Source organism: Hippocampus zosterae, chromosome 9 (genome assembly GCF_025434085.1).
Source record: "Hippocampus zosterae strain Florida chromosome 9, ASM2543408v3, whole genome shotgun sequence".
Lineage (NCBI taxonomy): Eukaryota > Metazoa > Chordata > Actinopteri > Syngnathiformes > Syngnathidae > Hippocampus > Hippocampus zosterae.
This window is the reverse complement of record NC_067459.1, coordinates 22,350,164-22,364,924: the sequence shown is the minus strand read 5'-3', so window position 1 is coordinate 22,364,924 and position 14,761 is coordinate 22,350,164. Positions and strand designations below refer to the sequence as shown.

At 47.3% G+C, this 14,761-nt stretch overlaps 1 long non-coding RNA gene across 1 annotated transcript in view; it reads right to left on the bottom strand.

Annotated features, from left to right (window-relative positions):
• Window positions 1-14,142, bottom strand: part of LOC127608117 (uncharacterized) — a 37,257-nt gene extending 23,115 nt beyond the window's left edge. The window contains exons 1-2 of the long non-coding RNA XR_007964184.1: window positions 14,095-14,142; window positions 7,408-7,557 (exon numbers count right to left, since the gene is read on the bottom strand). This is a non-coding gene — a long non-coding RNA (uncharacterized LOC127608117). The remainder of the gene's footprint in view (window positions 1-7,407; window positions 7,558-14,094) is intronic.
• Between the last annotated feature and the right edge of the window lie 619 nt (window positions 14,143-14,761).

The window sequence follows — 14,761 nt, the reverse complement described above, 5'->3', positions numbered from 1 at the left end:
GGAGAGGAGTGGGGATAGCTGGGGAGGGCATTAGTGAATGGCTGTGCTATTGCATCCTCCCAGGAGAACTCTAAAACACATAGTGCCGACTACACACACACACACACACACACGCTCACACGCACGCACGCACGCACGCGCTCCCCAAACCACTTCTTGGCAGCAGCTCACGCTCGCTGTCACACACTCTACCAAATTTTCTGCGGTCAACAGGCTATTTAAAAGCTTGGCTGCAAAACGTCTGCGTTCGAACCCTTGCAAATCCCAAACAACATGACAAATGCGAGGGACACTCGTGACTGACGTGAAACGTATGGGGGGGGGGGGGGGGAAGAAGACAGTCCTCGTGTGCCGCCGCCACATGTATGTGAAAATGATGAGCGCAGATGAAAGACGTTTTGGTGCTGCACTGTGTTGGACTCATCATGAGATTTCTTGCACCTGAAACGCAATCGCACACACCTGTCAGTCTTGCACTCACGTGGTCATGAATGCATGAGTGAAAATTGTCATCTGCATCGAATGCTTCAGAGAGATGATGCTCGTGCTGCCAAGGCGACCGTGCAGATTTTTTTGCTTCACGAGTAGTTGGAAGCGAGCCCATGCAGCCCTCACCATCTCCGGGGTTGGATGGTCAGTGGTAGCATCGTCTATTTGACTCCACCCGAATCGTTTGACTGTTGTTTTTTCTTTCTTTTTTTTGTGGTGCTGTTTCTATAAAGCAACCAGCGATTAAAATAACAGTAGCATTTTTTGGGATATTTTATGTCAAGAAAAATGATGCTCTGAATCTGACCGTTGAATCAAAATCAAAATGCTGCATTTTACATCTCTAAATGTAAATGTGTCATCGTGTCGTGCGCGGAGGGCATTTGCTTTCACTGCTTTTTACAATAAAATGTTGACGTGAGTCGAATCATGACAAACACTAGAAGCAAATGAAAAGTGCCAGGTGAACGTTCACGTTGGTGGAGACCAAGTTTCCAAAGCAAACACGGTGAAGAGGCATTTAACTGTTATGCTGCGCATAAGATGCCAACAGAATTGTAGATTACTGTAAATCCAAGTGTTGTGTTTTTGGATGAGCGAAGCACTTTGGGAGTTGTCTAAAACTGCCCTGCCTTGCCTTTAAGATAATGTCTGTACAAAATATTCGTTGTTTTACATCCAACCAACTTCAATTAGGCTTAATCCGGGAGCTGGCGCCTGTCCCATCTGACCCATCGGACTTTAGTCCGTCCACAGGAAAAAAAAAGGCAGTCTGGTATTTGCATTTCTACACAGCCTTGAAAATTGTTTGAATATCTACTTCAGTGTAGCTTCATGGCCCAAATAAAATGCAACGAGTCGTCAGAATGATTTGCTGGCTGAATGCCGAAGAAGGGGCACCGGTATAAATACGTGAGTACAAATATGATTTATTTTTCCAAAAAGAAAGCACTCCAAACTTAGAAATGCTTATTTTGTGACACCTCGTCAAATTGTGAGAATATTATTTCAAATGCTGAATTGTTTCTTTTTTTTTATTCAGATAGTATGGAATAACATCCACTTTCTAACTTTGGGAAAGTACAGATGAATGTGAGCAGCAGCCACTTCCCTCTACCTGAAGTACACGTTTACTTTCATATGAGGCTTGTGAGGGTGCGCGAGTGTGTGTGTGTGTGTGTGTGTGTGTGTGTGTGTGTGTCTTATTTCACTTGCTGGGTGCTGGGTTTGAGGCAAGGAGCTAAAATACACCCCACTCTGATGAGAGACTGCACAACCGCACGACTAACACTAAAAGACACACACACACAGCACAAAACTCGCAAAGCTAACTGTACCGCTGCTTGGCCAACAGAGGGCGGGAGTGAGCAAAGCAGCCCAAATGATGAAGAACGAAATTCAATCGGGCTCCTTCATCATGGAATAAATCTGTGTGAGAAAAATGTGTCAAAGATGGTAAAACAAGAAACTCCCATATTTTAATGACCAGCAAATCTGCGACAGAGATGCTGAGAGTCAAACTAAAAATGGCAGGTAGATCGATGGATACATTGTGCACACAGACCTGGACAGAGATGATGATGGAGAATACAGTCGATGTTGCATTTTGCAGTAAAGTGGTGCTTTGACTTAAAAGTTTGATTAATTCTGTGAGCAAATTTTTTTTTCCCCCATTGATAAGAATGTTATGTTTCTGTTGCACATTAAAAAAAACAGTACTGCATTGTAAAATGCACACATAATAGAAGACAATGGAAAGATATAATGCTGAAAGTCTCTCTCTGTCTCTCGCTCTCACACACACACACACACACACACACACAAACACACACACACACACAACGGCAGGTACGCAAGATGTCCTGCAGGTTTTTTGGTAAATCTCACCATAGACTGGTGCCGTTCTCTTCCAAATAACGGGATCTTCTCAGTTACGATATCAGATCCAGATGTAAATTCCTACAAATAAAAGCTGGAATGGTGATAATGACGAAATGGTGTCTCATATTCATCGTTTGAAGTCAAACACAAATGGTTTGAATCTACAGCATAAAAAAAAGAAAAGAAAAAAAGGAATTGGACCAACTCTTCCAATTCCTTCGGAGGGGAACTTCACCCTGTAAGGCGGCCCACGTACACACATAAACAAGCACTTCTTTGTAAATTCAACACATCTAGATTTTAAAAAATAATAATAAATTCATATAACCTTTATTTAGTGAATTAAGAATCCAGTTCATTCCATTCCATAGACTGTAATTTTATTTTTTTTGGAGAGCAAACGTGTTTTCCCCCCTTGAAAAAGAAATCTTATTCCCTTTCCCTGACACCACAATATTTTATTGGTGTCTCCGAGGGGGGGCGTGGCCAAGCGAGTAATGTCTCAAACTCAGATTTTGGCTCCAGTCGGCCGTTTACTGTGTGGTGAGTTCCTCGCGATGGTCTTCTCCATGGCCCTTGTGAGTCTTTTCATTTTGCATTTGTGCGTTTGACTACTTTTCCTGTTCAACAAATGGCCGAAAGTGCATCGACAACTTCTTTTTTTTTTTTTGTGGATCTGAAAGTTGCTAACAAATCAAGTTTTCGGCTTGCAAAACATCCCCCCAAGTGCAAAATCATTTCTGAGGCTGTGATTTTCAATAACATAACTGTATTCGTCCGTATTGGGGGTGTGGGGGTTCTCAAATCGTCATTTTCGGAATTAATAGCGCGCGTTTACAGCAATTGTTTCAACTTCTCAATAGACCCCCGAATGATCATCTGCTGATTATCGTTTGTGTGTGTGTGACCGGTAAAGAGCGTGAGGACACGGAGGGGGTCATGAGAGAGAGAGAGAGGGGGTCCGAGCAGACGCGTTACCCTATCGACCTCTCATCGTCACGGCAACTGGATCGGGCACACATCGCCGGCACAAAAGGCATTCTGGTAAAGCGCAGGCTTTATATTGCCGTGGGGCTTGGCACCCCCGGGCCATCACCCCGGTAACATGGGCGCCTCTCACACCTCTAACATTTACTCGCCCGTGAGACACACAAACACAAGCACACATTCACATGTACACACCAACAATACGTGCACACAAGTTAAGAGTTATGTCACTTTTGACAAGTCTCTTCCTCTTTCACTTTCTGACCTTTTCCTAGTGTCACTTTTGGTCTCCTTTGCAGCATGCGCTCCGGAGCCTGCGGAGGACCACTGCCGAGTCGCCGTTCGGCACCCGCCGATCCGCATAGTTTGGGGGCTCGTATTCTGGTTTTGGTTTAACCGTCCGACAGCGCATTTGGATGGGAATCAATTTAGTGCAGATTTTTCACAATTTCACACTCAAACTTTTCTGATGGCCTCATGGGGCCCAAAATCCCCGGCCAGAAGGAGCTCAAGTGACTGAACCAAAGGGACGAAGCTTCAACTTGTGATGCTTCGAATTGCTTCGCAAAGATTCGCTTGCTGTCACCCAAATTCATCGGATTGAAATCAGAGTCCTCACTCCCCTTTTTCTGCCGTGCTGTGTGTTGTACAAAGCGTGGAGGTACTCATTAGCTAGGCTTGTTGTGTCCTCTGGCCCCCCCTCCCCCGCCCCACCAACAACGCAAAGGTCAGCGGGTCAAATGCCCTTTGACCTGCCCTTCCCTCGCTTTGTTACCCTTCCTGCTCATCCTCCTCTTGTCTTCATCCTCTGTTCTCCTTCTTGGAAAAGATGCGGAGACTTTCACTTGGTGCAGTGAGGTAGAAGAGTGTGAGAATGAGTCGCGCGCGTGTGTGTGTGTGTGTGTGTGTGTGTGTGTGTGTTGTCAGGGGTTAGGTCAGTAAATGAACAGCTGAGAGAGGTGATTTAGTCTGTATAGAAGCAGCCCAACTGTCATAACAAAGACACAATCTGACAGCGGCCAAGCAGAGACAAAGAGGAGTCCCTGGCCCCCGGGAGGCATCCAAAGACACACGCACACACACACACACACACACACACACACGCTTATGCAGACAATAGGGAGTCAACAGAGGGCTCCCAGAGGTCTTGTGAAGGTCTAGGGGCCAGACTGAGCTTGGTTGAAAGGCCCAAAGAGGTGTCCATTACAAAGCCTGTCAGACATCAGCAGAGCACCGCAAGTGAGACCTGTCGTGTCATCCATGAGCGGACGCCATCAAGCGCCGGTCTTAAATATCATGCCCGTAATCGAAAGATATTTTCTACTACTGTGTCACCGATGGCGTGACGATTCACTGCCGTGCCAACAGCGCGGCTTCAGGTCCCGCTCTGGGCCCTAGCGTAAATGTGAGCGGTGACGTTGTGCGTCTCTTTGCCCTCCGCTATTGAGTGGCGACCATTCGAGGGTGTCGTCTTTCACCTGAAGTCAGCCGGGGAAGCACCCATGGTTTTTATCCGTCACAAATCTGACTCGACTCACTCTTTTAAGTTTCAAAGCCCGCGACCCGTTTCGAAACTGAACTTTTATGGTCGACCTTGCCTTCAGTGGAAAGACGGGAAGCTTCTCCCTGCGACCAATCTGATAAAGAACCGAACAACGGCGAGATAAGGAGACAACTTCCCCACAAAAGTGCTTCACCAGTTTGTTAAATGGGTGCAAAAAAAAAAGTCCAGAAGCCAAAATGAAAGTGACCATTTAAATTCAGATGAAGCGCTACGTTGTTAGCACGTTGCATCACTTCACATTGTAACTAATCATTTATTCTCGCTAAGTAACGCGGGGAGGTTGGAATTCATCAGCGGTGGGCAAACGGACAACAATTCATATGCGATTATTGCTCCTGCTTCTGGTTCTAATCTCAAAATAGTCATTTCATGATGGATGAATGAGTCAGCATTTTACAGAACGGCGGCCACGTACCGCGTGATGTTGCGCAATCGGGCGCAGGGCGGATCTAAATTTAGGAATTGTTCGGCCTTGGCAAAAGGTTTGCGTTCTCCAGCGTGCCATTGGAGTTTCATTATGTTTTAAAAAAAGCATCCGTCTGCGCGCTCCGTTTTGTTCCGTTGTCTTTTTATTGCACGAGAAAGTGGGCCGGCTTCCTTTGCCAAAGCCGCGTTCCAATAAAGTTGTCAGATCCAATCACTTTGAGAGCTTGACATATGAAATACTTTACCCGCAGCCCCGGTAAGCATTTTCGTCGCTCCTCATTTTCAAGCAATTCGCCGACTCGTATAAATGACGTTTGGATTCATTTCGTTTGCCGTGTTTAATTCGGCGGACACGCTGTGGCAAAAGAAGGACTTTGTTGTTGATGGTGTGAGCGAGAGGAGAGTATTATGTCTCTGGTGTCCCACCGCAGTGAAAGGCCAAGTGTGGGCCCATCCATCCTATTAGGTTGCGATTAATCAACCTTTTCTTCAGAGTCGAGGAGCGTGATGTGGAGAGGCACAGAGCCTCCTGTAATCCATGACCACCGCCCCCCCCCTCCGCCGACCCTTTCCTCCGCACCGCAACCCATCCACCTGCTGTGGCTTTGTCTGTGGCTTTGGCTCCAAGCAAAAAGCCGGCGCTGACCACACAACTAACACGACTGCATGCACTCGAGTAGGCATGAAGGTTGGGGGAAAGGGGGCGGGGTTTTGGGGGGGGGTCTCCGTGCAAAGTTGTCCTGGTGATTTTGTCCGACTTTTGCACACAACACGTAAAACCGCGGTGTGAAAACAGCAGTCGGCAGCTGCGGGCCGTTGGGGCTCGGAGGCTTTCTTTTTTGCCATCCAAGCCAATGACATTTGGTGGGCCCCCACTCAAAAAACACACACGACAGAATTAAATTTTGTTCCGGCTTCTTGTTTTCTTAGGGCGGTGAACTGCGTCATTTCTCAGTGTTGCAAAGACACGGCCAAAGCGTGTTTACCGCAAGTGTGCATTTTTTTTGGGGGGGGGGGCACATGCACACAAGCGACCAAATAGACGTTTTAATAAAAGTGATTTACTCGTGCCGACCAACAGGGAAACCATAATGAAAAAAAACCCATTGAGAGTTGCGCCGCTGATTGTCCCCCAACAGGTAGTTTACTTTTGATTTTTTCAATCCGTCCCAACCTGAGGGGAAAGACAATACAATACAATACATGCTGACTTATATAGCGCTTTCACAACAGCGGCAGCTGTAACAAAGCGCTTAACAAAAATGTATAATCCAAAACAAAATTGGGCAATTACCAATTCCTAAAACACCTTGCATTGCCATAAATCTACTCACCACATGGGTAAAATGTTTGCATTTATTTGTTATTTAAGTAGTACTATTGGAAGCATTAGCATTCAATTTTAGCATTTGAGCAAGAACGGCGTCTTATTGCTCCGGACCTTGAAACTACATGGTTGTGAGAGTTCAGCGTTTTTATATAAACAAAGCAAACGTAGCTAAAGAGTTATAAATGGCACTTACACGTGAACGGAAAACAAAGGGCCAGGTTAGCTCAAGCTAAGTGGCTTAGGCTAATGTCAATAACAATGCTAACGTTTATGACAATCGCGGCAATTATAAACAACATTATTATTTTTAGAGTATACACTCTGGAAGTGTAGCCTATACACCGACCCCTCTCTGTTTTCATAAGGATAATAATAATAAATAGTCGCACAACAACGAATGTCTGTTCAGGCTGTCCGAGTAATTTGGCAAAACGGACTGATATCGCTCTGTCAGCTCTGTCGTGTGCTCGCCGTTTAACCATTGAAAAAAAAACAAACAAAAAAAACCAAACATCTGTGCCATCAAGCTAAATGACAGAAACATCCACAAATCAGCCAGTCCCTTCATTGATCATCACCTTCCGAGCCGCTTGATCCTCACGAGGGTCGCGGGGGGTGCCGGAGCCTATCCCAGCTGTCTTCGGGCAGTAGGCGGGGGACACCCTGAATCGGTTGCCAGCCAATCGCAGGGCACACAGAGACGAACAACCATTCGCACTCACACTCATACCTAGGGACAATTTAGAGTGTTCAATCAGCCTGCCACGCATGTTTTTGGAATGTGGGAGGAAACCGGAGCACCCGGAGAAAACCCACGCAGACCCGGGGAGAACATGCAAACTCCACACAGGGAGGCCGGAGCTGGAATCGAACCCGGCACCTTTGCACTGTGAAGCCGACGTGCTAACCACTGGACTGGGCTGCCACGAATAATAATAATAATAATAATAATAATAATAATAATAAACACACACAAGCGAGGTGAAGTTGCACCCAGAAAGTTTTGAAATTTCTGAAGCGTGAGGCAAGCCTGCTGCCCTTTTGCACAAATATCAATGAATATTTGTGTCATCTAAAAGTAGGCGCATGACTGATGCAAGGGCGGACGCTGCCGCTCCCCGCGCCGCCGTGTAACTTTGTGTTCCCGCTATCGGTTGGCACACGGGGCCCCTTCCATTTCGATCTTTGATGTCTGAGGTAACAGCTCTGGCATTCCCCGTCAGACTCACACCATGGAAAAAAAACGGAGCGTCAGTCAGACGATCCCCAATTACCACGCGCACACACACAGACACATGCGGGCGCGCGAGGCACGCGCACACACGGGGGTGGGGGGCGGGGGGGGTGGGGGCTAATATGTGTCATTCAGACTTTTTGGCAACAAATGTCGATATTTTTCCTTTTCTTGCAGTTTTTGTTTTGTTTTACTAATGCTGCTCATCGGCCCGGTAGCCCAGTGGTTAGCACGTCGGCTTCACAGTGCAGAGGTACCGGGTTCGATTCCAGCTCCGGCCTCCCTGTGTGGAGTTTGCATGTTCTCCCCGGGCCTGCGTGGGTTTTCTCCGGGTGCTCCGGTTTCCTCCCACATTCCAAAAACATGCGTGGCAGGCTGATTGAACACTCTAAATTGTCCCTAGGTGTGAGTGTGAGTGCGAATGGTTGTTCGTCTCTGTGTGCCCTGCGATTGGCTGGCAACCGATTCAGGGTGTCCCCCGCCTGCTGCCCGAAGACAGCTGGGGTAGGCTCCAGCACCCCCGCGACCCTAGTGAGGATCAAGCGGTTCGGAAGATGAATGAATGAATGAATAATGCTGCTCATGGAAAAATATATTTCGGGATAAACGACCGAGTGATACATTTCAACGTCACAAAAAGGCATTGATAATGGGGGGGCCTCCTTTTCTTTGATGAGAATCTGAAAATGGGAAATCACCCTGCAATCTTGGACTCGTGGGCGCACAGGAGCGAGCTCAGTCGGAAAACCGCCGGGCTCCAGAGAGAAAAGCCATGCTAGGCTCTGCCGGGGTCCTGTCGGTAATCCTGACACACGCACGCACGCACACACATGCACCTACAGACCGCCATTGCCAGGGTTTGTGGATACGACACACCTTCACTGTCTCGGTTACTTTTTCTCTCTCTCACTCTTGCTCCCTCACGCACACACGCGGGTGTTGTATAACCGACTGTCCGGGCGTTAAGGCCGAGTAGAGCTACTGGCGACAGGTTGGATGGCTGACTAAGCCTAATCATACGAGGGAATGTTGTCTGGGGCACCTGACCATCCGACCTCTCGCCTTGTGTTTGTTTGTGAACATACTTCTTCGCTTCCATGTATTTTTTTTTTTGCAAGGGTTGCGAACTCCCAAAGAGGGCACTCATAATTGGGGATTATCACCTTGAAATGGCAGGAGGAGAGGTGCCAAAGGAGGATTGGGCTCGTCTGACTGGACGGGCAGTTGCTTGCGATGGTGCTCATGAGTCATTCAGATATGAGCGAGGAAACTTGGGTTGGAAATTTGGACGTGGCTGCTTAGCATCCAACTGTATTATTTTCATCTGCAAATCAAAGCTATTTAAGGATCATGAAGTGATTTTCTCTCGACTGGTTCAGGTAGAGATCAGGGGCAGTTTTTTCTTATTTGTATATCGTCTGAGGGTTTTTTTCTCATATAGGACATGTGGATATACTTTTATTCCCCATTATAAGCATAAATCTAACCAACTGTTATGTTTCTTTGTTCTTGTAAAATGATTACAACTTGATAGCAAAATTCCATATTTTTTGCCCCCCCCTCAATAACGACGTCGCGTGTTTGGCTCCGGCCAGCATGAAGAGGACCATCGGCAGGATCAAACCATGCTGGTCAACCTTCCTGGGTGACTTCTGAAGGAATATGCTAAGGAGCTCAAAGATATGCTCACCAACATCAGTCGTTCCTAAGTGTTGCTAGGCAACGACAGTAATTCCTGTTTCTAAAAAGCCTCACGTATCCAGATACAATGGCTGTCGGACCGTAGAACCGACCTGCATCAGGGGTTGAGGGTGGTCTCAAAGTGGCCACTTCGAAGTGGTCAACTTTGACATCATCCACAAGTGGAGATCTTGCAGGTCCGTATAATCGAGAGGCTAAAACGCAGAATATAGCAATGTGAATCAATCAAACATTTAGCTTAACCCGTGCAAATACTGTTGTGATGGCTGATGTGGTCTTTGTGAAGAAGAGCTTTCAGGACAAGCTAGGGTCTGTTACCATTATAGTAACACACACACACACACACACACACACACTGTGGCATATACAGTATAGGGCATTGCTATACTTTGTCTTTTTTTTTTTAAGTTCCAGTACATGATAACTATCTGGATTTTCTCTCCTGCAAGTCTCCTTGACATCTGCTAAAATGTCCTGATTTTGCAGTCTTCGCATGACAACAGCCAGGCCTGTCCGCAGTTGAATGGGGAACGATTTTGGACGCATCCTTGGATTGAGTCAGATGATGCAGACACAGTAAAATGTCTCTGCAGAAGCAAACAGTCTGGTACACTCACTCGACGTTGGGGTGGAAGCCATTAGTGTGGTTGTAATTTAAAGCTTGCACACATCAGGTTGCAGGATAAGTAAGACGGTAGGCCACCACAGCTCCGCTTTGAAGAAGTTGCATTGTGGAGACATACTCCACCTGATATGATCGCTTATCTCAGACAGGATTCTCGACAGCTTCGGATGAATGTCGCCGAAGTCGTAGAATTCAGAACTCGACCCAAAATTATTTATTGAATGTAAGTATGGTTAGCACATCCACCTCACAGTACAGTGTTCCACGGTTCGATTCCAGTCTTCGGCCATCCTGTGTGGCGTTTGCATGGTCTCCCCGTGCCTGTGTGGGTATTCTCCGGGTACTCTGGTGTCCTTCCACATTCCAAAAACATGCACGGTAGGTTAATGGAACACACTAGGTTGTCCCTCGGTGAGATTGTGAGTTGTTCGTCTACATGTGCCCTGCGACTGGCTGGCAACCGGTACAGGGTGTCCTCCGCCTACTGCCCGAAGACGGTTGTGGTAGCGCGCCGGCGACTCTCGTGAGGAGAAGCTGCACGGATGATGGATGGATGAATGGATTAATGAGGCAAGATCAGTAATCACATTATTGCGATCCATAACCAAGACAGTGATCGTGATTTGTTGCAACATACACTCCGGGGATTGAAGACGAGAGGCTTTGGAAGGTCAATAGACTTTCACACTTCATCTTTTCACTGCAAGCCTTTCAACATATCCGGATGTGACGGCATGGCGAGGTAGAGAGCCAGCCTTATAACAGATCTTCTCCTTCCCTGAGAAGTTGACAGTATCATTGCAGAGTTAAACGGGGATTCGAAGATGAAAGCCCAGAGGACATTTTAGGGGAGGATGACTGGACGTGTTGGAGTCATTCTTGACTCTTCATGGAGATGAGTCGGAGAATTGGATCAGGCAGCACTTTTTATGTGATTGTAGATGTTCAAGGAGAAAAGGAGTACATTTCGAGGATGGGACTCATGTGACGTCTATCAGAATTCATGTGTTCAGTCGTTAATTTTTTTTCCACGTTTTGGCTTCTGCTTTTGGTTCAAGAAACATTCAGCCGGCCGCTGCAAAAAATTCCCTCTGCGACCGGGCTCAGCAATATGTGGGCTGGGGATGACGGCTGGCGTATCGCACAAGACAGATCCGCCATGAATGTGCGACATTTCACCATGGCAAGAAATGTGAAATTACTAAAATACACTCAAGGGCTCTGTATTTCCGTGCCTCATTTGGCACATTCTGGGTGGTTGGAGTCCAGAGAGAGAGAGCGAGAGAGAGAGATCCATGACAAGTCTGACTCAAAAATTCCATGTAACTGTGTAAAACGGGAAACTGACTGAAAACGTAAATCCACCCGGCCATCCATTTTCTATTCCTCTTCTCCTCAGTAGGGTGGCGGGCTTTCTGGAGCCAATCCCAGGAAGTCCCAGGAGCCTATCCCTACCCTGAACTGCGGTAGCCAGCCAATCGCCGGGCACAACACGTAGACGAACGGAAAATGTAAATGCCAGAGCGAAATCTCCATAACTCCTCCATTACAATTCAAGCAACGGTGTTCTCATCACCCAAGAGCCAAAGGACCACCCGTTATTCCTCTGCCCCATGGTCAAAATCTGTCGTTGCCTCGTCCCCTCACCTATATGGTTCTGATTAATCACACGACCAGTCATCACAGTCTTCCACGGGCTCCAGATGACTGTCTGGTGCAAAAGGGCACGAGGCAATAAGATCCAGATGCGTGATCGATAGTGGACAGACAATTGTTCATAAGCTATGAGGCATTGTGGTTTCAAGTTTCAGATATATGGTCCCATCCACTGTCCACGTCTGTCTCGTGGCTGCGCGGGGGTGATTAATGTGACTCTGCTGCTGCCAGCGTGAGAGACTCAGGCACAAAAGAGAATATTGTGTACAGCACGTACGAAGACGTTCTTTGATAGGTATTGGAAAACGCGCTAAAGACGGGCTAAGACGGGCTTGGTGACATTCAATACAATACAATACAATACATGCTGATTTATATAGCGCTTTCACAACAGCGGCAGCTGTAACAAAGCGCTTTACAAAACAGTTAACAAAGTAAAATAATAAACACAACACATAACATAAAACACGGACAGTCGTGCAGTCCTAACCACTTTTCCGTCACACGCTTTGTTGTTTGAAGCGGTTTGAGATGAAAGAGGAGAGAATCAAAGTGTCCTTTAACCAGTGGATCAGAGACGTCATGCTCAAAATGTGCACACGTCGGCTACAAGCTAAGTTTCAAAGCCAACAAGAAGCTGTAGCATCCGTTGACGAAAAAAGAGATTGGTTCACTTCTCCTGTCCCATGGAAATCCATTTCAATTCCAAGCGGCGACTCACGGTTCCAAATACGCATCGGCGCTCTTCGCCAACGCTCCTCTCTCCTCATCCTCAACTTCAGCGGCCATCCATCCAGCCGCACCAACGCCGACTGTCCAACAGCGCTGACATAGCCACTGAACAAATCGGGGTTGTGAAAAATGCTGCCCATTGCTGGCGCAAAAAACACAAGCGCCCCAGGTCTGTCCAGCACCGACAGTCAATGGCGCCGACATTCCTCCCAATCAAAATCTGTGCTGGTACAGGCGTGCTGCCGAGAAGGCGCAACCACCAAGCACAGATACTGCTCCTTTGACGAATGTCGTGGCCAAAAAGCGCTGAAAACAGTCCATATCAGGTCCACACAATGAAACAACAAACAACATGTGACAAAACAAAAGACAAAAACAGCAAAAAAGAACAAAAAAGCAAGGCTCTTGAAGAGCACTTGCCGAAGGCTGCCTACTCGGGCGCCATCTTGGAAAAAAAAAAACGATTGAATGAGTACATTCAGCAAATGGATCAAAAGCCACACGGGCAACTGGTGCTGGGTGGCCGGTTCGGTCATCGCTCCGGGTTCTGTCAGCCATGGCGTAACGTAAATCACACGGAAAAGTCCACCCGAAGCACACCCGCATGCCTGCAAACGTGATAAGCCTCTCGTTTGCGCCACTCTCGGCTTTCCTGGCACCTCGCGCTTGCTTCCGTCTCATCCCCCGGCGGCGCTATGCGGTGTCTCTTCCAATGACTCATTTTTGCCGGTGGATCAGCGAGCATAGGCCGACTCCCTTACGGCGGGGTACTGCACTCCATGTTATGGCTGCGCGGTCATATGCCGAGCAGATGTGCTTTTATGGAATATCTGGGTGGCTCGCATCGTAGCTTTTGATAAGCAAAGCATCACATCTGACTGCAATAAGTACAAATTGTAGATTTGACTTGTAATGAATCTGCCCTGTTTGGCATAGCCTAATAAACACTACGTTGTAAAGAGGCCATCAGAAAGATTCATGGTATACAGTTCAGCTATTGCGACAGCAAAAAAAAAAATTGCTACATTTGAAAAACAGCTTTTTTCTCTCTTTACGATAGACCTCTTCGGTTTGAATCTCATTCCTCTACGTAACGATGTGTAGGTGCCTTCAATTGGTTCATTCATTAGAACACGTCATTTGATTCGGTATTTATTCATTCATTCATTCATCTTCCGTACCGCTTGATCCTCACTAGGGTCACGGGGGGTGCTGGAGCCTATCCTAGCTGTCTTCGGGCAGTAGGCGGGGGACACCCTGAATCGGTTGCCAGCCAATCGCAGGGCACACAGAGACGAACAACCATTCGCACTCACACCTAGGGACAATTTTAGAGTGTTCAATCAGCCTGCCACGCATGTTTTTGGAATGTGGGAGGAAACCGGAGCACCCGGAGAAAACCCACGCAGGCCCGGGGAGAACATGCAAACTCCACAGAGGGAGGCCGGAGCTGGAATCGAACCCGATACCTCTGCCCTGTGAAGCCGACGTGCTAACCACTGGACTACCGGGCCGCCGATTCGGTATTTAATGTCAACATAATTTTTTTTTTTTTAAGCGTTCCAGGTCGACACACCAGATAGACTCGGTCAAGCCTTTCGTGGGGGATTACAATGGCAGGTTTTCTTAACAATGCATCCAGCCGGAAAATAGCACTGCGTTCATGTCATGTTGAATTTCTCTCCCAAATTGAATGACACGCCGTCTCACACGGACACATACCATCGGCGTGGGAGGCCGTTTCCAAGTGTCCACCTCACAGTGGTCGACTCGACATCCTGCACAACTGGAGATTTTCTTGCAGTTCCTCAGACGCGCACTTTGCGCACCTCCACCTCCTGCCTGGACTCCAGCAAGTCACGTCGGGTGCCGAGAGGTGCTGCTCAGGCCGGCCACCTGGTTCAATAATGCGCCAAGGTGCAAGCGTTTTTGCGAAAACATGCGGCTGTTATTACAGATACGGCATGTTCGAAGCAAGTGGTCCAAACCTCTGCGCTCCACTGACCCAAACCAAATGTTTTGCCCGAAGCCTGTTGGACAATCAAGTTTGCGCATCTTATAACAATATCGTTACAGCATATTTAAAACATTCCTTGAAATAACAATACTCTATTTGACAAATTTTTTCCTTGAAAT